This window comes from Adiantum capillus-veneris, chromosome 6 (assembly GCF_014529385.1).
Source record: "Adiantum capillus-veneris isolate H3 chromosome 6, ASM1452938v2, whole genome shotgun sequence".
Lineage (NCBI taxonomy): Eukaryota > Viridiplantae > Streptophyta > Polypodiopsida > Polypodiales > Pteridaceae > Adiantum > Adiantum capillus-veneris.
Window position 1 is genome coordinate 97,785,762 of NC_140936.1, and position 24,861 is coordinate 97,810,622.

The window sequence follows — 24,861 nt, forward strand, 5'->3', positions numbered from 1 at the left end:
AAAGATTTCACCTTGCATACGATGCGATACGGTGATGTTCTAAGGTGTGGTTGCACCCTCTATCGCGTCGTACAGGGCGTTTTGTGAGATTATTTTTGGATGTTCCTGTGATCACATACGACGCGATACGGACCTATTCCAAATCTTGGGTCACCCTTCTATCGCGTCGTGTTGTCACCCTTCTCCTCACACACGGCGCGATAGAAACATTTTGAAGGTTGTGGCCTACGCGTCTGTCACGTGGCGTGCTTTTTTACCCAAATGGCGAGGAATAAGCAAACTGCAAGGAAGGTCTACCAAGCCCCAACTGATCGAGAAATAGGTGATGCTGAGAAAGATGCTGAGAAAGCACCCCCTCCACTACCTCGTCAGAGGCCCAATGCTAGAAAAAGTTTGAATTATTAGGTGAAGTCCCTAAGAGAAATAAGAAAATCACAAAAGTCTACTTGTCTACTAACTCCAAAGCTCACTTTCATGAGAGTTGTCAAGGAGATATCCGATAGACTTGTAAGCATGATGAATATCAAAACTTTTGTCTCGATAAGGTGGCAGTCTCAAGCTGTGATGTGCCTTCAGGAAGCTGTTGGGGATTTTCTCATAGACTTTATGAATGATAGCTACATTGCAGCTGCATTTTCTCACAGGGTCACACTTATGAGCAAAGATTTTGTGCTTGTGTCAAGGCTAAGGTACAAGTTTGATAAGGCTCTTGAGCTCATTCCTAGTGAGGATCTTAGAGACTTCCAAATTTTAAACATCCCTCCTTCCAGGCAGCAGAAAGATTCTGGGGTTGTCATTGAGGATGTTACACATGAGTATGAGACAAGAAAGTACTAGGATATTAAAGCAGGAAAGGAAGTTGAGAGGGAGCAAGACATGATATCCGAGGATGCTATCCTTAAAGATCAAGCTGAAATTTTAAGAGCATCCAACTCTCTTCTTTATGAAAAAATCACGGGCCAAATGGTGGTGGATGTCTCCTTGTTTGGAGATACTGAGGCATATTTGGACATATTCCCTCAAGACACAAGTATTCTTGTAAATCCCAACATTGAGCTTGGTGACACTGTGCTCTATATCTCTCTCAGGTGTGGCGCTTTGCTAATTATTAGTGCATGTGCATGGCAGACAGGCACAAGGGGCTCATTGGGGCATGTGTTTCCTTTTCCAGGTGTCTTATGAGGAATCTTCCAGAGGTTCTAGCTATGCAAATTGCCATACTTGACCCTCTAGTGACACAGTGCCTTTTCAACAAGCAAGGAACCTTTTCAAGTTTTTTTGATGATTTTAACATGTTGACCTGCAATTACATATTATACCCCTATGTTGAAGGGTAATTCTTAACTCCTTACATGTTATTTTTAACATTATGTGGTATTCTTAGCTAATTTGTTTTTTATTTTGTAGAGGACATTGGAGTCTTATTATCTTCAATCTTTTGGAGAAAGATATTATATTTATGAATTCATTGTCAAGTATCCATGGGAAAAGTAAACTGTAAGTATGAAGCATAATCTATGCTTGATGATGGCCCATTGCTTTCTATTAGTAGATTCAATGTCTTCTTGCAGTGCTGCCAAACTTATTGTTGGTCACCTGAGTACCACAAACAAGGATTACAATATAGAAGCTTTCAAGTACTACAATCAAAAAGTGACTTTACAGACAGACTCAACATCTTGTGGATGGAGGGTGCTTGCAAATGCATGGAGATATCTTGAGTCAAGGTGCCGGATGACTACACTCACTGTAAGTGTGGTTCATGTATTTATTTTGATGTTTTATGTATGTATGTCATGTCCTTTAGTTCCTTTTTCTTTTTTTTTTCAGTTGCATGACTATCCAGAGTCTTGCGTCACGTGGATGAGAGACAAGGCTGTTTCTATGGTTTTGGAAAGATCAATAAATCCAAATGATCCTGATTCTCCTTTGCCACCAAAGAAAGGTAGAGCCACCAAAGGTTTGGATGCAAAGAAAATGGATCAAAAGAAGAAAAGTCCTGCAAAGATCCATACAAAGCAAAAGGATCACAAGAAGAGTCCTGCTAAGGTGAAGAGTCCTGCCAAGGGGAAGAGTCCCAAGAAGAAGAAGATCCCTGCCAAGGGGAAGAGTCCTACCAAAAAGAATATCCCTTCCAAGGAGAAGAGTCCCACTAAGAAGACTGCCAAGGGAAAGAGTCCCACTAAGAGCCCTGCAAAAAAAAGACCAAATACAAAGGGCCATCCATTCCACTCACCATTGAAATTCAAAGTGCAAAAGCGTCGTACACTTAAGAACAATAAGGGGGAGGCACCTAGCTCACCTTTCAAGCTAACATTCATGTTGTCAAAGAAAGCTTCCAAATCACCCAAGCCAGCGAGTCCTAAGGAGCCCAAAGCACCAACCCCTGCCATGTCACCCGTGCCAAGCCCTAAGGTGTCCAAAGCACCAACCCCTACCAAGTCACCACCACCACCCACTCCTGAAGTTTCACCCCCTTATGAACACAAAAGGAAAAGGGTCTCTGAGGATGCAAAATCCTCTCAGGCAAAAAGAAAAGTGGAATTTCATGATTGAATAGTCCACAAAAGCTATGTACACTTTTGTTCATTTTGTCCATATGAACATATATATATACCCTTTGTTGATTCATAATTTTGTACTTCAAATACTTAATACCAATTGTCTATTCTTAAATGTGTATCATGATGTCATGTAAGTTTAAAACAACATAAGTAGAGAAAAGATAAATATATTTGCAAAATGATTACAATATGGAACTTGTTTTTTCAAGTCCTTGTAAGTGGCTCAAATACAACTCTTTTTGGGGGAAGGCATGTGATACAAGAGGTTGAATTCTCCATCCTTGTGCTCACCAAAATTTCATCCACTTTGAATCTATACTCGGGAGATGTTTCATCAAGAAACTCAAGAGATTCTCTAACATCATTTAGACTCCAATTTGTTGTTACTATCAAGCTTCTATACTCGGTGTGTGGATGTACTGTGACCTTTAGTTCAAACTTTGGACAATTTTCCTTAGAGTCGAGAGGAACCCAGCTACCTAATTTGCTTCTCCATCTCCTATAGTCGTAGCCCAGAACTAATGATTGACGACATAATTGATATGAGATAGACATAGAATTTGGGCTTACTCTACAACTAATATTGTCACCAATATGGAAAGTTTCTTTGGTGCTCCATCCATCTCCAAGAACATTATCAAGTTCAGTCATAGAAAGTCTTCTATTAAGCCACATCGTCTTTCTCCTCTACAAATCCATTGTTTTGAAACATGCCACAAAGACATGTATAGGCAAGAACCATTGAACTTTAATCCTTCTTGATATCCTGCCCGGAGACATAGCTTTAAGGATGTCTTTTTTGATCTTGGATTTGAAGCTTGATATAGTACATGCATCAGGAGCTTCCCAATCAAGTGAACTTATGGTGGGAACGGGTAACTGATGTAGTTCTCCATATGCACCTTCTCGTGATGGAACTTTGTACTCGGCAAAATAGACAAAAAAATCCATTGTTTTGTAAAAGGAAGGTGGCTTGTCAGCATACATAGCATCTGCAATCCCTTTATGCTGAGGCGGTCCGGGGCGGGCAACAAGAAGAGTGGCTTCTAAGCACCCTTCTAGGCTCCCGTGCTGCTCAATTGGGTTGGGGTTTGTCACGGGAACCGAATAATAGAGATAGACAGCAAAAGGTATAGAAAGAGATCTTTGTATTGATGAATCTTTGTAGACTTTTGATACAACAGAGGAGCAATTGAATACGGGCGCACTCCGTTGTATGGAGCTCGAACCTACCGACCACCCCCGAGCTTCAGTTCGCTTGCATGCAGCGTCTCACTCGCACTCGCACTCGCACTCCCACTCTCACTCTCACTCGCACTCGCACTCGCAGAAGAAGAGATCGGTGAATGATCCCCAAACGCACCACCCGTCATTCTTTTATCCTTCTTTTCCTCGAAAAGCCTTCATAATCTCAATTGCACTACTCTACCATGAAGAAACAATCCACTTCTTGGTTTATAGCAGGGAGAGCTGTATGATGTTGTATGTCTGTCTGTCCCTGTGTCTACTACACTACTGCTGCCTTTTGTTTGTTTTTATCATAACTTCTACAAACAAACTCAGAACAGAGCAATCGAGGTACTCAAAATGACGGGAATAGGTCTGTTCTACAAGGCAACGCGAACAGAATTGCAAAAAACATCTCCGTTTGGCTAAAAATGCAACTTTTAGGTCGCGACTCATAAAAGCTCTATTTTTGGATCTCCACTACTTTTTCAACTTATTTTAAGACTACCCGGCCCATGCATTTTAAGCTAAAACACATAAATATAAAATATTGATACTAATAAAAATCTCAATTTTATTGTTCATAGACAAACTATCTGTTATTCATTAATCTTTATCAAATCCGTCTTTAGTGTATTATTTTTAAAAAAAAATATATGATCTCTCTTAATATCTCAACTCATTCGTAGAAGCTCTATTTAATAGACTATTCAACAATCTTTCAAATCGTGCTAACGAAAGATATGTCCTCCTACATTCTTTTCGACTTTAAGAACTTCAAAGACTAGTCCTATTACAGGGTTTGAAAAAACAGCAAACACACACACAAACCCGCAACCTAACCCTACACAAATTTGGGGCACCACCTAGTTTTGGATGCGAACTAGGAAGCGTAGAGAGAGAGAGAGAGAGAGAGAGAGTGCTCGGGCTGCTTTGAAATGTATCGGCTGTGATCAAGCCAACACAATTATATATGTGAGAAAGAGAGAGAAGAGGGGGGGGGGGGGGGGGGGGGGGGGGCTTGTTGCATTAATACCTTCTTACAAATCTGTCATGACCAATCAAAGTGAGATTAGTACTTTTTTAACATAGCTTGAGTAAATTACACCACAACACATCACAAGAAAAGCCACCCCAATCACTGTCTTAAGGCCAGGGGAGTCCTCTCCACCCTGTCGCCCTCTTACAGTATGTGGGATTTATGGCTAAATTGATGACAACACCTAGAGACAAGCTATCAAGAACTTAAAAACAGCACCAAGACACTCACACATCATTGTTTTCCATTACTTCACATTGGAAGAGAGACAAAGTATCCAAGCTTAATCCAAATCCACCCTCCTGGATTCAGCAAATGTATAGCTTACACTAGTAGGAGAAATGATAGATTTCCTACTCTCAATTGAATGATCACTCTCTCTCTTACAATGGCATAGAGTTCCCTTGCTAATCACCCCTAATACAACACATGCATATGCATAAGACAATGAGCTTCCACTCAAGAGCTCCTTCTAGAGAGGTTGAGCTTGGCTTCTCAAGCTATAGCATAGTGCTCTTTCTTATGGCTCCCCCCCTTTTGTGCTAGCTACACCCTCCTTTTATAGCAATTTTGGGGGCTAGGGTTACTCCTCTAACCATGGTTGGGTTAGATAAATTCAACACTTATCTAATTTTTTTTGCTTGGAATTATCAAGAAGTTGGTGTGGATATATGAAGAAGAGAGAGGAGAGAAGTGGAGGTGATAGGACTTTTCATAGTAGGTTAGTGTTAGTAAATTAGTAGAGTTGGTATTTTTATTGATTTACAAATGAAATTGGATATTTACAATGGGAGTATCCATGTAGGGTACAAATAAGGAAGAAAAAACTCTTAATAGGTAAGAAATTATAGATTTCTTACAATGTTGATGCTCCAAGTGTCTTGTGTAGGGTCAATTTTGAAGGTTATTGTCGGTCCACTAGCTTTGATGGTACGTTTTTTCTCCACTCTTGACCTCCCTTGGGTAATATGAGTAATCAATCACCATGATGCTATCTTTCAAGAGAAGAGGCTGAATTTTGTGGTTTTTTGATAGATATGGGTAATATGGATGAGGAAAAATGAGACTAGGTGGTCAATTTTGGAATGGAAGTGTGTGTAGGAGACACGAGTTCACCATGGTTTCTCTTATTCTTCAAGGTTGAGAAGAAGGTGAGTAGGGTGCAGAGAGGAGTGGTGAGAGAGGTGGGGATGATGAGTGGAGAAGTGTGTGTGAAAGAGGAAAATGATAAAGTGGAAGATGGAGTGTGGCTGCATAGCATGGGAAAAGTAGGGTCCACCAATAAAATCATAGCTCACAGCACAAAGTCCTTGTGAGATCCTTCTTTGGATAATTCTTTAGAATACCTCCAAGAGTGAGCCCCCCATAGTGCATGCATGCATGCCACATATCCTTGACCTTATTTGGTAGGTCTTTTATTGAAGATATTGTTGAGATCATGATATAAGTGAATAGTACAACTAAGAAAATCAAATATTGAGGGGTCTAAAAAAATATGTACATGTCAAATATAAATAATATAGGTGGAAAAAATATAAAGGGGTCAAAATAAATCTGTCTCATTATAAGTCTATCATAAAAAGATGAATATTTTTGGTGGTCTAATTTATGAGAGTAATAGAGAATAGATATAGGAAGGGAAAAATCACAATAGTGAAAAAATATACACATAAATAGAACTAGTTTTTTTGGATTTTTGTTGGGATGGAGTTACACCAAAAATAAGAGAATCTTGCATGAAATTATTTTTATATGGAATAAAGAGTATGCAAAATGGTAAGAAAAAATATGGTAATGGTGAGTCAATGTACATAGCATAAATAACACACCATAGATAGAAATATTTAAATAAATACCAAAATAATTATGAAAAATCCTTTTATTTAGGCCCTATATACAATGAAATATTTACACACAAATGGGCCATAATATATTTTATTTATTTATTTTTTTGGCTCAACTAGCCCAGTGACTAGCTAGCTGAGGGTTTTTAAGAAAATATGGAGAAAGTCCCTAACTCACACACGTCTATGTACAGTGAAAGGGATAACCAAAATGTTTGAGTGATTTGATAGGGTGAGGTAGCTTACTATGGCAATTATGGAAAGCCAAAAAATGGCTATCATTAGCCCTCCCCCAGGATGATGGTATATTCATGTACCATCATAGAGCATCTTTTCCAAAGAGAGTGCTTCAGAGTCCTTGACGAGATCTTCATTGTTTGGCCCCTCAGAATTTTGGTTTGAGTTACACTCATGCTTCACGGAACAATACCTACATGAGATAGCTGCCTTTTGACAAATCTTTGGTAGATCCTTTGGTAGAAGGCAACTCAAATAAGGCTGCAAGCGATACCCGTTTACCTTCCTAGAGTGCTCTTTCCCATTCAAGTCCATAAGTTGATAGTAGCTTGAATTGAAAGCCTTCTTGACTATGTATGGCCCCTACCATCTAGTTTCAAACTTGGCATCAAAACGATTATCGAGTCGATTGTCATACCTTAGCACAAGATCTCCTTCATTGATGCCTTTGTCCTTCAGTTTCTTGTCAAGCTTTTTCTTCGTCTTTGTGGCTTTCCTCTTGTAGCACTCGTATGCTGCTTCTCTTTTCCACTCAAGCTTAGCTAAGGTAAGAAGTCGATCCATCCATGCTTCTTGATCATCTTGTGCTGCTTTGCCATGAAGCCGCATTGTTGGAATGTTGAGCTCGATAGGCTGCAAAGCCTCTTGACCATAGACCAAGTGAAATGGTGTAAACTCTGTGGCTTCCCTATATGTGGTTCGATACGCCCACAAGGCACCATCCAAGAAGTCATCCCACAACTTTGTCTTGTTTCTCACCACCTTTCTAATGATGCCTGTAATGACACCATTAGCTTTTTCTACCAAACCATTTGATTGGGGATAGTAGGGTATACTATGACGATGTAGAATGTGAAGTTCTTCACAGACTTCTGTGAGCAAGCCCTTTCTAAACCCTGGACCATTATCAGAAACAATCTCCAAAGGTGTGCCAAATCTACAACAAATGTGAGTGTAGACAAATTTGCTCACTGTCTTCTCATTTACCTTTGCCACACTTTGTGCTTCCACCGACCTAGTCATATAGTCTACAGCCACTAGAATGTAGAGTTTACCATGTTTTGTCCTAGGGAGAGGACCCATAGCATCAATGCCCTACTTTTCAAAGGGTCCATTTGCAAGCACGATTTGCCTTGGACCATAAACCAATCTTCTATTCCCATTTACCTGACAATTGTGAAAACTTTGGCACCAATGTTGGACATCCACATGCAGACTTGGCCAAACATACCCCGCAAGCAAAATCTTCTTCACAGTTAACTCTTGGGAAAAATTACCACCACATTCCTCTTCATGCAAACCTTTTAGAATGGTTGGAATCTCCTTGATAGTTGGTACTCTTCTGCACACTTGATCCTTCCCTCTTTGATAGAGGGATACTTCTAGGAAGAGATGCGTGCTTGCCTCTTCATGAGTCTCCTCTTCTGAGACTTCGTGAAGTCTTGTGAAAACTCACCCTCTAAAATGTAGCTAATAATGGGAGTCAATGACTCCAATCCTTGGTATCTTGGTTTCTTGACAGTTGGTGCCACCATGATGATCTGCACTTCTTTCTCAACACATGTAACTACTTGCTGTGCAAGTAAATCGGCATCTTCATTCTGTTTCCTAGGAATATGATATAGTTGCACTTCTTCAAATTGATTAAACAATCTACGAATGGCATGAACTTTTGTCCTTAGGCTTTCAGTCTTGCATGCCCAAATGCCTAAAATTTGCTTCACAATGAGAAGTGCATCCCCTTTAACCATGAGACGTTGTATACCTTGGCCAATGCATATCTTTAAACCATGAAGTAGTGTGTCGTATTATGCTTCATTGTTGCTAGTTGAACCTGGTAGATTGACCTTCTCTTTCATGACCACCTCCCCACTTGGGTTGAGCAACACTAGCCCTCTCCCTGCTTTTCCTGTGGCTCGTCGAAAAACTCCATCAAAGAACAAGGTAAAAGCATTAGAAATACTTTCTGAGGTGGTGGCAATGGTAGGGTATTTACTTCAGGCACCTTAATCTCCTTCTCATGTACCCTATAAGTAAGGATCCCTACCAATTGTGCACGCACACTATCTTCTACCTTGAAAGAGTATTGGAACTCTTGCAATTCCATAATCCACTTTGAGATCCTAGTGCTAAGATTCATTTGAGATGACACCCAAGGAAATAAATTTTTTGCAGTGAGAATTACAAAAGTTTTTGGTAGCAAGTAGGATCTAAAATTTCTCACCGCAAACATGAGAGAAAGCATCATGAGTTCTGCCTCCATGTAGCCTCTCTCCAAAGCATTCATGAACCTACTAGCAAAGTAGATGGGTCGCATCCTGGTACTGTGGGGATCTTGTTGTAATAAAACTGCACCAATTGTTTCATCCCAACACTAGAGATAACAAAGAATGTGTACTCCCAACAAGGAGGCATGAGTATTGGTAGCTCTGAAAAAATGACTTTAATGTTACAAAAGTACTCTTCAAGCTCATAAGACCATGCAAATTCTACTTGTTGTGTCAACTCTTGCAAAGGATGAAGCAACTCCGACGCTAAGTGAATACAGCGCGGCATATACTTCACCTTTTGAATGAATGAGATGACCTCTTTGAGATTCTTGGGTGATGGGAGCTCAATAAGAGCCTTTGCCTTTGAAGGATCCACCTCAATGCCTTTATAGGAAACCTTGTGAACAAGCAAGATCACTTCATCCTCACCTATGTGACACTTGTCGGGGTTGAGTTGACCTCCCATGTCGTAGAGCTTCTTTAAACCTTCTTCTACCCTTTGTAGATGCAATGATTTTGAGCTATAAATGCAAAAATCATCAGTAAAAATCCTAATGGACTTTCCAAAGAATGCTTGAAACACCATGTTCATGAAGCGTTGGAAAGTCGTAGGAGAATTTGTCAGTCCAAATGGCATGACTCTAAAAGCATAACAACCCCAAGGAGTGATGAAGGTTGTTTTCAACTGATCTTCCAATGCGATACCTATTTGAAAGTAACCCGAGTAGCCATCACACACAATGTACTTCTCATGACCAGCTACCTCATTTAGTATCTCATCTTGAAATGGGAGGGGAAAGTGATCTCTTTTTGTTGCCTCATTGAGTGGACGGTAATCCACACACACCCTCCACTTGCCATTTTTCTTAGGAGTGACAACAACGGGAGATACCCACTCTAAATTCTCCACTGGATAAATGAAACCTACTGCTAGAAGCTTTCTTACCTCCTTGAGTAAAGCATGATGAATCCTAGCCTTCGTAGCTTCTGAGCCTTAGCTGTGGCGTCTGGCTTCAACTCAATTTTGTGTTGAACAACATCTACTCCAGGCACATCGGTGTAGTCTTTAGCAAAAAGCCTAGGAAATTTCCTTAACACACCTTTGAGCTCCTCTCTTTCATCCTTTGTAAGTGTTGTAGATAACATACCTTCTAGCATTCTTTCATCTTCCACTTTTTTGTTTTCTTGGGAACCTACCTCTTCCAAACCTGGGCAAGAGGTCTCTTGGTTGTTTGGATTAAACCTTACCCCCATGACTTTGATAGAAGACTCCTCTTCAGTAATGCTGCCACTACTTTCTCCTTCTGAAGTGCTATCGGTCCAGCCTTCCTCCGTCTCACTTTGAGATGATTCTTCATGGAGATCCTCTTGGCGTTGCTCCTTCATGTCAAAGACAACCTTCTTATGATTGTCATTCCTGCAAATTAGCTTTCCACTCTCCCAATCCTGTAAAGCTCGCATCTTAATGACAAAGGCCTCCGCAAAGACATTTTTACAAATGCCTACGCACCTAGCCTTGCTATTATTTTCCATTTTGACTTTAATTTCCGGTGTCTCATGGATGTGCATGCCTAGTCTTTGCATGAGTCCTTCTGTCATGATGCAAATTTGTGCACCCCCATCCACTAGACCTTTCCTAACCAATCTTCCTTTGATGTAACAATCTAGCACATGTGTAATATCCTCATTCATTTCAGCATGTGCAATTTTTACAACAGTAACACTCTCTTTTATCTTTCTCCTAGTGCTAACTGCCTTCGTTAAATCCCTCCTAACTTGTGGGCATAATGCAAGAAACTGAGTCCATGAGATATCAAGACCCTTACCTCTCATGTCTTCCAATAGGTTGTATGGAGCCATACCATGTCCAAGAGGGGAGTTTTGGAGATTGATACGACGTCGAGTCCTCTTAGCTTCCTTGGTCTCCTTTGCCTTCTTGCCTCATCCATGGTCACTCTGTGATGTGACACCTTCTTTCTCTTTACCTTTTCCTCGGCCACGCTTAATTCTATTTGCTTCCATGTCAACCTCATTTGAGTTTGTCACCTCTACCACATGCACTTTTGGATCTGGCAAAGGTGGAACTCCTTCTACCCCTTGTGGAGGTGGTCTTGGTCCATTTGGTCTTTGTAGAAGCCTTGGTTGTTGACCAGTTTCTTCACCTGCATTCATCACTGGGTAATTCAATTTAGGTCTCCGTGGCTCCCCATGGGGCCAAGGACAATTATACATCCCATGTCCAGACTCTCCGCAATTCCAACATTGCAAGACTCTCCTAGGTCGTGAATCTCGCTCTTCAGACTTTTTGGCATGTCCCTTTGGACCTACAGCTTGTGCAAGGTGAATTGACAAGCTGCTTAAAGATTCATTTAACTTCTCAATCACTTCCGCCGTTACCTCAGGAAGCTCCCTAGATGTTGATGCTTGTGACTTACCTTTGGGTCTAAGACCTTCTATTGGAACCTCCCCCCTTAAGCACTTGAGTTTCCTATATTTCTCGTTATCCCTAGTTTCAGTTGCATCAAAGGTAGCAGGTGCACCCGCCTCAACTTTTACCTTAAGGTCAGGAAAGAGTCCAGCTATGAACCTCTCCTTCTTTAGGAACTCTGCACCATCACTAGGGTTAGCAACATTTCTCACGCATACAGCCCAAAGACGTAGATACTCTTTCTTGTACAAGTAGTAGTCATCTAAGTCTTTTTGCTTATGAGAAACAATGTCTTGCCATAGTTTTTAAGTGTTTTGGGGATCAAAGAAGTATTTCTTGAAACGATTCAAAACTTCTGTGTAATTCCCCTTAACTTTCTCAGGCAAAGAGTCAAACCAAGTGCTAGCATCTTTCCTAAGGACCACCTCAAACATTTCTACACGTTCTTAATCAATTACTATTCCCTTGATACGGCAAGACATCTTGAAATTCACCAAAAATAATTATGCATCCTCTCCAGGCTCTCCAAAAAAAAGAGGATATCCAGACATTTGGCGTTGGCTCTCCATTGAATTGATTCCAGAATGACGCACGTTTTTGTTTTTTCAATAATATTTTCTAAATTGCAATCTATTCTATAACAAAATAAAAATATTCACATCAAATGACCTATGATGATCAATTAGAGGTAGGATGACAAGGTTTGGTGACGCGAGAATTTCTCCTACTCTTTGGGCACCAAACATGAACACCATATGTTGTTGAAAATGGATTTCTCTACTAATTGCAATGTTTATTCTAATGTGTGGAGTGAAATGGAAGGGAAAAATCTATATTCCTGGGCCATTATCCATTGTCTATGCATGACCTAATGCTTAAAACAAAATAAAAATATAGACATCAAAACTAAGGTCGTATCTAATGAGAGGTAAAATAAAAGGATTTATTGAAGCGTTTATCTCAACCAACCTAAGAGGGCCCAAAATTCTACGACTTACTCGCTGAAATTGCAACTTAGTACTAAAAATTATGTGTACCTTTTGCCTTGCAATAGGAATGAAAGGATCATACAAATTCTCGTGATTCATGCAAGCCACTTGATTATACTAAAGGTTTGATTAAGCCGTCCTCAGTGGGGGCACCAATTTGAGGCGGTCTGGGGCGGGCAACAAGAAGAGTGGCCTCTAAGAACCCTTCTAGTCTCCCATGCTGCTCAATTCGGTTGGGGTTGGAAAAAACAACAAACACGCACATAGACCCGCAACCTAACCCTACACATATTTGGGGCACCACCTAGTTTTGGATGCGAACTAGGACGCATAGAGAGAGAGAGAGAGAGAGAGAGAGAGAGAGAGAGAGAGAGAGAGAGAGATAGTGCTCAGGCTGCTTTGAAATGTATCGACAGTGATCAAGCCAACACAATTATATATGTGAGAAAGAGAGAGAAGGGGGGGGGTGCTTGTTGCATTATTACCTTCTTACAAATCTGTCATGACTAATCAAAGTGAGATTCGTACTTGCTCAACATAGCTTGAGTAAATTACACCACAACACATCACAAGAAAAGCCACCCTAATCACTGTCTTAAGGCCAGGGGAGTCCTCTCCACCCTGTCGCCCTCTTACAGTATGTGGGATTTATGGCTAAATTGATGACAACACCCAGAGACAAGCTATCAAGAACTTTAAAAAAGCACCAAGACACTTACACATCATTGTTGTCCATTACTTCACGCTAGAAGAGAGACAAAGTATCCAAGCTTAATCCAAATCCACCCTCCTTGATTCAGCAAATGTTGGGCTTACACTAGTAGGAGAAATGATAGATTTCCTACTCTCAATTGAATGATCACTATCTCTCTTACAATGGCATAGAGTTCCCTTGCTAATCACCCCTAATACAGCACATGCATATGCATAAGACAATGAGCTTCCACTCAAGAGCTCCTTCTAGAGAGCTTGAGCTTGGCTTCTCAAGCTATAGCATAGTGCTCTTCCTTATGGCTCCCCCCCTTTTGTGCTAGCTACACCCTCCTTTTATAGCAATTTTAGGGGCTAGGGTTACTCCTCTAACCATGGTTGGTTTAGATTTTCAGTACTTATCTAATTTCTTTTGCTTGGAATTATCAAGAAGTTGGTGTAGATAGATGAAGAAGAGAGAGGAGAGAAGTGGAGGTGATAGGACTTTTCATAGTAGGTTAGTGTTAGTAAATTAGTAGAGTTAGTATTTTTATTGATTTACAAATGAAATTGGATATTTACAATGGGAGAATCCATGTAGGGTACAAATAAGGAAGAAAAAACTCTTAATAGGTAAGAAATTATGAATTTCTTACAATGTTGATGCTCCAAGTGTCTTGCGTAGGGTCAATTTTGACGCTTGTTGACGGTCCACTAGCTTTGATGGTACATTTTTTCTCCATTCTTGACCTTCCTTGGGAGCCAAGGTAAGTAAACATGAGTAATCAATCACCATGATGCTGTCTTTCAAGAGAAGGGGCTGAATTTTGTGGTTTTTTGATAGATATGGGTAATATGGATGAGGAAAAATGAGACTAGGTGGTCCATTTTGGAATGGAAATGTGTGTAGGAGACATGAGTTCACCATGGTTTCTCTTATTCTTCAAGGTTGAGAAGAAGGTGATTAGGGTGCAGAGAGGAGTGGTGAGAGAGGTGGGGATGATGAGTGGAGAAGTGTGTGTGAAAGAGGAAAATGATAAAGTGGAAGAGAGAGTGTGGCTGCATGGCATGGGAAAATTGGGGTCCACCAATAAAATCATAGATCACAGCTCGTATCTCAAAAAAATATGAAAAAATTGGAGGTAAAAGTTCTGGTCACGAGCTACATCTTTTGTTTGTATCGCCCTTTCAAATTCGGGGAGCATGTAATCTTTAAAAATTCAGCAAAACCAACTATTTTTTCCACTGCACAAAGTCCTTGTGAGGTCCTTCTTTGGATGATTCTTTTGAATACCTCCAAGAGTGAGCCCCCCATAGTGCATGCATGCATGCCACATATCCTTGACTTTATTTGGTAGGTCTTTTATTGAAGATATTGTTGAGATCATGATATAAGTGAATAGTACAACTAAGAAAATCAAATATTGAGGGGTCTAAAAAAATACGTACATGTCAAATATAAATAATATAGGTGGAAAAAAATATAAAGGGGTCAAAATAAATCTCTCTCATTATAAGTCTACCATAAAAAGATGAATATTTTTGGTGGTCTAATTTATGAGAGTAATAGAGAATAGATGTAGGAAGGAAAAAATCACAATAGTAAAAAAATATACACATAAATAGAACTAGTTTTTTTGGATTTTTGTTGGGATGGAGTTACACCAAAATAAGAGAATCTTGCATGAAATTATTTTTATATGGAATAAAGAGTATACAAAATGGTAAGAAAAAATATTGTAATGGTGAGTCAATGTACATAGCATAAATAACACACCATAGGTAGAAATATTTAAATAAATACCAAAATAATTATGAAAAATCTTTTTATTTAGGCCCTATATACAATGAAATATTTACACACAAATGGGCCATAATATGTTTTATTTTTTTTATTTTTTTTATTTTTTTGGCTCAACTAGCCCAGTGACTAGCTAGCTGAGGGTTTTAAGAAAATATGGAGAAAGTCCCTAACTCACACACGTCTATGTACAGTGAAATGGTAGGGATAACCAAAATGTTTGAGTGATTTGATAGGGTGAGGTAGCTTACTATGGCAATTATGGAAAGTCGAAAAACGGCTATCAATGCATTGCTTTGAACGTCCCACTCAGACTCTCCACAGGCTGCCATTCCACAGCTGTTGAAGGAAATATATCTGGAATGGAATCAAAAAATGAGAAAAACAATGGGATAATGAAAAAAATTCACTGTATCAAATAGTTTTTTTTTGTACTTACAGTAAGAATGCAGTGTGGGATGTTCTTCCCAGTCTAACACCATATCCTTGGCCATGTACACATGTTGAACCTTAGCTAGCCAGCCATTGTCGGTCACTTTGAAAGCAATAACACGACCTTTCCAATGTTTTTTTACTTTATCGCGTTTAGCTCTCTTCACTCTGTGTACCCCTTGCATGAAGGAAGCATTGTTACCTAGTCATTCACACGAAAAGATATGGACTTCCAAAGACCATCCTCTCTAACGTTATGAAAGTCACAAGAAGTTATGTAATGTGAAGGGCGACGTGCAAAAGACGCCATGGAAACTCAGAGATTAAAGAAGAAAGAAAGTATAGACGGAAAGACTCAAAATCTGTCACAAACTAGAGAGCGAGAAAGGTGTACGTTTGAAAAAAGTAGGTGATTTGTCATTAATGCTCTTGTTTTGAGAGCCTTCTGACATAGATTTCGTATCTTTTGACAACGCTTTTGTGAAATATAAAATAGAATAAAAGACGAGACTTCATTGCTTTGAGCCACAAATTTAATGAGCTCTTTCGCCGAAATCACCTAAATATAGCAGTTTCAGCCTTGTGATCAAGACATTTAGCGGTTCTCCGTCAAAATAGGACCACCAAAACCCACAATAGAGGAGACAAGAGTGCCATACTTTTGTATACGTGTCAAATAACTATTGGACTATTCCTTAATCCTTAGATTAACAAACAACCCTTTTTGAGTCGTTTTTGGGTTGAAAGCGTCTTTGATGCCATGGTATGTACATTCATGATGATGACTATTTTACATCTTTTATTTGATTTTTTGAAAGCATGTCTAATGTCATGGTATGTCATGCCATGATGAGATGATTGCTATTTCAAGTTTTTCTATGTATCTCTAATGCCATGGTGAATACCGTGATGCCATGGTACGTAAAGCCATGATGATGATTTCTATCTCAATGTTTTTATATGTGTCTCTAATGCCATGGTGAATACCATGATGCCATGGTACTTAAAGCCGTGATGATGATTGCTATTTCAAAGTTTTCTGAGCATCTCTAATGCCATGGTGAATACCGTGGTGCCATAGTACGTAAATCCATGATGATGATAGCTGACAGTTGAGATCTTGGGGACCCCAGTATGTTCAATATATCTCGGCTTGTATATATGTGTGCACATGTGGTTGCGTTGATATTACATTTGTTTCTATGTCATCTGCACATGTGATTGCATCGGCATTACGTTTGTTTTATGTCGTCTCTAAAGCGGCGTCGCGAACCGTCTCTACAGAGAGACAATGTGATGTGGTTATTTCTAACCTTCACATATTGATATGTTGTTTGAGTTGATGTTGTTTATAGGATAAAAACTACTTCAAGCAGTGTGTACATCGGCTCAAAGATATTGATGCTTCTCAAAGATCTTGAAGAATTTGCATCAATTCAATTATATATATAGGGTTATTGTACTTCCAAAGATGCTTGAAAGCACATATTGTATATTATGGAGTGATGTAGCTCCTAAAAAATGAATTTTGTAAGCTTTGATAATTGTTAATATAACAATGCATGTATATGGTGCTGTGGGTTTTTCCCTTGTACCCCCAAGGGTTTTTGCATCCACAGTTAGGGACTCCTATTTGAGTGGGGGTATTGGAGCTATATAGAGAGCCCACACTCATGCTATATATAGCTAGGAGTCCCCACTATATATGTGTACTCAGTGTGTGCTCTAGCCACACATTGGGGATTGCATATGATGGTGTAGTCTCCCTCTCTTATCGTCTACCTGCGCTCTCTCCCTCGAGTTCAACACCATTCACAATGGGCCTACTACTTTTGAATGATTGTGTTTGGTGCCTGGGGCAGGGTCCGTACACACACACACACACACACATTGTTGTACTTATTTAACTCCTTACTTATTTGTTCCTTCTTCTTTTTCTTAAAGGGGGAACTTCAAAGTGCTTGAACCTCCACTATGGGGCTTGGCCCTTCACAACTACTAAAGTCCTAATAAGGTGCTGGTATTTTCTGGTCTAATGGCATATACACACACTCCTACTTTACCACCTAGCTTAGGGGTATTCTCGTGCTCACTTGGCTCCTATAAAACCCTACGCCCTCTCAATACTTGAGTGAATTAACCTCAGGGTGAAAACCTTCCCGTGAATTCTCCTGGTTGCCTCTTCATTACACCGCGCAGGCGGCCTCACCTTCACTGTGAAAGATCTCCCAAGTTCTTGGATTACTACATGATTTGCAGTTATGGCGACCTCCCTTCCTTCTCTATTTAAAGGTGAGGGCACATCTATGACCCTCACTTAGCTTTGGTTATACTCTGTTTGCTTGCATAAAATTTTTGATTGCATATCTGAGTATCCACCACATCAAAGCATGGAGCTCTCAACTCAAGTAGCTCAGGTCAGCCACTGCTATTTCGTGGTTTGTTCTACCTCTTGTATTTCTTTGTGTTTGTACCACGAGGGTTTGTTATTCTGAGATCATGATAGTTTCTTCACAAAGGTTGTAGGATGTTATGGTTGATTCCTACAACATTGTTATCCCAAACTTGGGGGTACTCTGCGTCGTGTGAGTACTGATGGTTCACAGACTATTGTCTATACTTATAACGGGTTTTTTTTTTAAAAATCCACCTAAAGGGTCGTTGGTCTTTTCACTGGGTTTGCTAGGATTGTTTTTCTGTCCTAGAAATCGATACTAAATGGGATCTGTATTGTTCCTTTTTGCCTACTTATCTCGGTTGCAGGATGGCAGGCTGTTTGATGCCTTGTTGCTTGACTATTACTCTGTGTCGAAAAAAACTCATGGTATTTTGGAAAAAGGGGGGTGTAGCTATACCCGCCGCACACCAGTAATGGGTACATATTTTTTTGGCCAGATGCGTACTCTCGTTGTTTTGGTACATGGCTTTATATTAAGGTCTCTAATTTATGTTCTGGTTCAATAGCAGTTAGTTGGCTTGTTTACTTTTCTACTGATTAAAACTGCTAGCTAATGCTTGGGAATGATTGTTTTGGAAAAAATGAGAGGGACTACCATTTACATCACTACGTCTGGTTGTTGCCATGATTACTTCAGTGATGGTTCCCTAAAGTCTGTTTGTTACACTACCTTTTTCAATAGCTACACATGCGTTATGATCTTGTAAATTTTGGTGTAAATTTGGCCTAAACCTGTCACTTATGGGCGTTCGATGGTAACGCGTCATGAGGGAATCTCTACAAATGATTATTTTCTCATATATGATTGCATATTGTAGCATAAAGTTTTAGGGCTTCCTACTACCATGGTTGGCCGAAAGCATGATCAAGGTAGGGTAACTTACAAAATACATTAGGTAGAGGATGGGGTGTAGGAGGGCCTCTTTATTTTCCATGGGCTTATGGAGGTGATTAAATTTTTGACAAATAGGTGCATGCCATGTGTGCAAGAATGGTGGGTGTGTAAGGGATGTGTAAGAGTGGTCAAAGAATGCACTTTGCCCCCCGAAAAGGAGGTGGAAAATTTTATGATTTTTGACCTTTCATAACTCCCACACATGGTCTCTGATTTGAGCAGATATCATAGATCTATAATCTATGCATAGAACTCTTTCCATATATATGCTACATGTTATGGTTTTACCCACTGGATTTTAATTTCCATTTTGAAGGGAAACTTTGAATTCAAATAAACTAGCCATTTTGCATGTTTGAATTCAAAAGATGTCCTTTGATTACTTTCTTAATACTAAAGGTTTGACTTCCTTAAACTGCCAAATAAAGAGGCCCTCCTAGACCCTAGTCTCTTCCTAATGATGGTAAGTTTTGATTCACTTAATTACTTTGTCCAACCAAATAACAAACATTGGACTAGCTTTTGGCTGGGTTGTGACTACTTTAAGAGAGTTTTTATTTTTATTTTTAAAAAAAACCGACTACACTAACTAGTGCTTTCACAAAAAAGATGAATTGTGACTTAATATGGGGGGATTCTGACACTTGGATTAGAAGGGGTAATGGACTTCTAATCAAAATGATGTAAATTTTGTCTATAAATGGAAAATGTTGGGCTCTTTTGTTAAAAAACACATTTACTATTTGGTCGCCTTGGACCACTCACATGCATCTCATACAAAGTATCCATACATGGTATACATGGCATTCTCGCTTTTCTAATCCTTTCTAGTACATGGCTCCTGGCATTCGACTACACAGGTAGGTGTTCATGCACCTACTTAGAATCTGGTTATATTTAAGTCTCCAAAAAAATCATGCTAAGGAAATTTTTAGTAGACATACCCTGAATGCTATCTTGTTTAAAGTTTTTATATTATTTCGATCATTATGCTAGACTGGTTGGTGGCTTTGTATGAAGAGGAAAAACATTGAAAAAATAAAAGTTTCACATATTACATTGCAGAAGAGAAAAGATGTGTTGACCTAACCTTAAAATCTATCTTAGTGTGTCTCGATAAAGGTAAAAATATGGCTTTTTGTACAACGATTCATTTTGAAAAATAAAATGCATAAACTTATAAAATTAATTGCATTGAGAAATCTATGGTTTAATGATTTTTGCTTTCAAAAATTAAGAAGGAATTTGCGTATAAGCCATGAAAGGTGAGCCATAAACCTCCTGTGAAGGGTCTCATTGTGAGATGGCACAAGCTGAATTTTTAAAAATTTGTTCAATTTACAAACAAGATGCTACCCGATGTTAGCTAGGCAAGTAAAGTTAACCGTACCTACTGGAAACTTATTATCTTTGATTCAAGCTGGAGTGACATTGTGACTCCTATCAAGAACGAAAAAAACTTGCCTCAATTGGTAGCTACCTTTCTCAACGACGTATGCAGGCACTAATTTGACAATGGTGGCTAAAGATGAAGAGCTAAGTAGATTATTTCCTTCATGGTGATTGATAAAATAAATGTTATGTTTTAACTGCATTGCAAAATAAGAAAAGAAAAAATGAACATTGGTAGTATGACTCTTGCTTTCAAACTTGGAAAGGAAATATGAAGTTGTGTATCGTCTCATACGAGATCAATTGCATAAATATAGAGGGGAAAGTGATGAGATACATGATTATTTTGGCTAACCATATACCTCCTGTGGAGAGGATGAACTCAAGGGAGATCGACTTCATAGAGCTCTTTTGAACTCTATCCCAATATGCCGCAAAATGGTGTCCAAAATTGTTAAAATTGGTTGGTTTGTTTTACAAAATAATGTTTTTTGGAATAAAAGATACACACTTAGAACGTATTAAGTACTCTTGCATGGTGGTTGAGACATTGTGCTCAAGTTTTTGGAATGAAAAAGATCATTTAATAACTAAGGAATAATGCAGATAAGTACATGATTATTAAAATTTTTGTCATCCACACACACACACACACTTTTTTACCATCCACACAAACACACACACATAGTATTTTGGACATATTCCACATACGACTATCACCCTTTGACATCACACACACACACACACACACATGCAGACATGCACACGCACACATAGTATATAATTCCATTGACATATCCAAAAAGTAAATAACAAGAAATCGCACAAGTGTTGACGACATGCTACCACAAATTTACTATTTCTTTACCTTGGCATGGGCAACTACCTCATTGGAAAATGAATGATGGACAGATTTGGAGATAGAAGAAGGCTCCAAGCAAGAAACAACTGGGTTTTTAAATTAAGAAATAAGCGGTATGGCTTTTCTTTGTAAATATTTCCCGCATGGAGCAGTTTTTTATTTTTGGTGGAGGCACAAACCCTTGATTAAGTAAATAAATCTCCGGCGTCAAAGATATAGTTTCCTTTGTTTTGAATAATTGGAGAAAAGGGATAAGCCTAAATGGCTAAGGGGTATTTTTAGAAACGCCCGATGGGTGGATACACTTGCCCAAGAGAACAACTTGCACATGCTTAGTTAATGCACCAATTTCAAAAAACTATTGATATAAGTAACGATTTGTGCAAGAAACAGGAATGCAATTGTGTTGCGTAGGCTTTGAGAGGAACATAGGCATTCTATGCTCAACTGCTAGTGCAAGTTTCAATAGATTGTATTGTGTAGGTTTTTTGAGAAACACACAAGTCCTCTAATTGCAACTAAGAGCGCACGAGCTGCAGTTGGCTACTGTCAATGCACACAATCTATTGCTTTTGCACCTTACGGGTGGCCCTTGAGCCTTTTGGGTGATAGTAAGAGCACACACATCACCCTTCTCTTGTTGCGCAACCTCCTTATCACCCTAACATAAGCCCCTAGGACTCGCTACACACAATGTCTCTCTCTATATCACCCTACGAGCTACGAGTTGTGCAACCTCCTAATCATCGTAAACGGTTGCCCCATAGCCTGGTTGCAAAACCTCTTTCTCATCCCAACCGTCTACAACGGATGGGCATAGCAACCAACAACACTACAAGGGATCACTTGGTTACTGATGCCATTTTCCCAACGTCGATGGCGAGCGCCAGTATAAGAGTTGATAAAGATAGAGGGAGACATTGCTCAATTCAAAATTCAAATTTTAATTTTTTTCGCGTATACCGATGCCTATATCGATGCTTATACCAACGCCTATACCAATGCATATATCGACGCTCATACTGACACCCACACCAATATTTTTTTAATCGATGCATGTATCCATGTGTATATCGACGTCTATATCAGCACCTTTATAGACATCTGTATCGACGACCTGCTGCTTTACAATACCCGAGAACTCATTATCTATGTTTTCTCTCTTCTCCACACCGCGGCCGCCTCCATAGTTCCTCCTCATCTCCTCCTCGTTCCTTGCCGACCTTCATGGAGTTGCCTCTTTCGACTTCTCATCTATGCTTCCGCCCATTTATACACAAAGAAGGTACATTTTTTTGTTGTATTTGTGTGAGAAAAATTGTGTTTGGGTGTGTGGATAACAATAAGCTTATGTTTTGTTTTTGTAGGTATTTGCTTGACCCTTCGTACTTCTCGTGCACTCACATTCTTTAAATGTGAGTGCTCCTTCTTTTTATTTCATGCACACACACATACACATACATATTTGTGTTTCTATGTGTGGGTAAAAATGTTTATGCATTGTTTTTGCAGGTATTTGCTTGACTCTTCATACTTGTCGTACACTCACATCTTTAAATGTGAGTGCTTCTTCTTTTTATTTCATGCACACACGCATGTACACATAAATATACACACACATAATCACTATTTATGATTATGATTAAGCTTATGATGCACATAATGAGAATGTTTATGGTTTTAACTATACCTTTATTGTTATGATTATGCTTATGATAATGCTTATGGTTATGGTTTACTTTTTGCTATGTCACTAACAATGGTTATTGTTTATTTTTTATTATGCTAGCAACAATGGTTATGGTTTTGATAACTCTTTTATGGTTATGTTTATGTTTATGTTTATGTTTATGCTTATGATAGTGGCAACGGTTATGGTGTTATTTTTTTAAAAAAATATGGTATTTATATGGTTATGTCAGTGGCAATGGTTATGGTTTTGACACCCTTTTATGGTCATGCTTATGCTTATGTTTATGGTTATGATAGTGGCAATGGTCATGATTTTCTTTATAATTAAGTAATTGGCATTGGTTAAAATTATGTGTTTTTTATGGTTAAGATAATCATTATGTTTAAATTTAAGGTTATGGTTTTTCTTACGGTTATCATTATGGTTATACTTATAGTTTTGTGTTTATTTATGGTGATGGTAATAGTTATGGTTATCATGGTTTTGATTATTTCAATTTCTAGTTTCATATTTATGGTCGTTTGCTTAGCACTTCTTTAATTTTTTATGATGTACTATCAATCTATATCAATACAAAGTGCAATTACATTTGCCTTCTTGAGTAGAGAGGTTGTGCCTCTGTTACTGCACCACATGTAGCAACAAATGGCACTACTCTCTATTCAAAAACAATTACAGGTGAAAAATCGGTCTACGCGTCTATACAGGCATTTGTACAGGTGTCTCTATAGGAGTTGGTACAGGTGTCTATACAGACGTCGATATAAGCATCTATAAACAGACGTCGGTATAGAAAGTGATTATACTGATGCGTATATAGACGCTACGAGTCCGACGCGTATAGGGATGCTTATTCTAACGTATTTTAATTTCAAACCACGTTTATTTTCATCGGTACAAACGTCGATTTTTGCGCGACGTGTTATAGTGCAAGAGCAAAAGCAGGGGTGTAAGCATCCAAGTACAAACGAGCATCTAAACGGCAGGTAACAAATGTTTTTTTCCGCACATGCACAAGGGAAGGCGTTTTTTATACGAGGTTATACACACACAAGGTGTTTTTAAGAGCATAATAAGTACTATAATTTAGTTTTTCTCTCTCCCAAAATCACACATACAGGTATATATACACACGAGAATGTTTCCACACACATTTACACACATATAAAGGCTATGTTTATAGCCATCACTCTATGTATGGCAATAATAAGGCATTATCAATTTAGAAAAGTGTTGAAATATCGATTGATTTATAGTTATATAAACATAAACTCACACGTGTATACACACAACATGCATGATTATGCAAAGTATTTTACTTTAGGATTTCACAGACATATGCATATACATGGGCAAATACACAAAAGTACACAATACACATATGGAATGTTTTCACATAACACATCGGCACTTACATAAGTAAATATACAATCATAGTGTAGCATTAAAGTAAAGCAAAGAGGATGATACTGATAAAATAGTACTAATCAACATCATAAAGCGTAGTGATGAAATTGCCGATTCTTGGATAATAAGTGTATACAAGAGAGATAACACAGATGACGATGGAAAATAATAACCAGGTACTACGATACATGTGCTTTACCTACATAAGTTTCATTCGGGTTAGGATCATGTACTTAAACAAAGCTGTTAATTTATATTATGTGCTCTCCTTTGGAAAGGTTTATTATAAAAAAACCCACTAAGGGTTCTATTAAGTAAGTAAGCATAAATATGGAGGTTGATAAAAATATGAAGCATTGATTATCACAACCTCATGTGAGGAAGAAAATCAATGTTTACTTCAAGATTTTTTTGAAAGAAGAGTGATATTACAAACAAAATACTGCCAAAATTTTTATAATTTAAGAAACTTAGCCTTAAAATAGAGAAATATCATAAGTAGACGAAGGTTTGGTTGAATTTGGATGCTAAAAAATAAGTGTATATACCATAGAATGTAACAATTGGGGGATTCATACAGATATATTTAAAAATACTCATAAAGTGGGGCAAAAGTTAGGACTATTACATAGG